This window comes from Mus caroli, chromosome 1, assembly GCF_900094665.2.
Source record: "Mus caroli chromosome 1, CAROLI_EIJ_v1.1, whole genome shotgun sequence".
Lineage (NCBI taxonomy): Eukaryota > Metazoa > Chordata > Mammalia > Rodentia > Muridae > Mus > Mus caroli.
In genome coordinates this window covers 101,206,052-101,207,160 of record NC_034570.1, presented here as the reverse complement: position 1 = coordinate 101,207,160, position 1,109 = coordinate 101,206,052, and positions in this window count along the sequence as shown.

The following is a 1,109-nucleotide window of genomic DNA, read 5'->3' as shown; positions in this document are numbered from 1 at the left end:
TTCCAGTGATGGCCGACTAGGCCATCTTTTGATACATATGCAGCTAGAGTCAAGAGCTCCGGGTACTGGTTAGTTCATAATGTTGTTGCACCTACTGGGTTGCAGATCTCTTTAGCTCCTTGGATACTTTCTCTAGCTCTTCCATTGGGGGCCCTGTGATCCATCCAATAGCTGACTGTGAGCTTCCACTTCTGTGTTTGCTAGGCCCTGGCCTAGTCTCACAAGAGACAGCAAAAAATGGTGCTAGTCTAATTGTTGGTCTGTATGTAGAGAAATGTAAATTGGTCCATATTTCTCACCTTGTGCAAATATCAATTACAAGCAGATGAAGGACATGTACATAAAACCAGATGTGTTAAATATAATAGAACAGAAAATGGGAAATAGCCTTGAAAGCATTCACACAGGGGAAATTTTCCTGAATAAAATATTATTGGTTTAGGTTCTAAGATCCACAATTGAAATATAGGAACTCATGAAACTGAAAAGCTTCTATAAGTCAAAGGACACTGTCAATAAAACAAAACAGCAGCCTAAAGATTTTGAAAATATCTTCCCTAACATTACATTCTATAGAGGGCTGATATCCAAAACATATAAAGTCAAGAAGTGAGATGTCAAAAAACCAAATAAGCCAAAGTAGGGTACAGTATGAAAAAAAAAAATCTTAACAGAGGAATCTAAACTTGCTGAAAGCACTGAAACAAATGTTCAGCATTCTTGCTTATTAGGGAAATACAAGTAAAACAACCCTGAGATTCCACCTTACACCTGTCATAATGACTATATCAAAAATTCAGGTGACAGCAGATACTGTCAAGGATGTGGGGGAAAAAAAGAACTCTACTCCTTTGCTGGTGGGATTGCAAACTGTTTTAATCACTCTTGGAATCAATCTGGTTATTCCTTGGAAAATTGGGAATAGTTCTACCTGAAAGCCAAGGTACACCACTCCTGGGCATTTACACAAAAGATGCTCCAGCGTACTTTAAGAATATATGTTCCCTGATGATTAATCATCAGGGAAATGCAAATCAAAACAACCCTGAGATTCCACCTCACACCAGTCAGAATGGCTAAGATCAAAAATTCAGGTGACAGCAGATGCT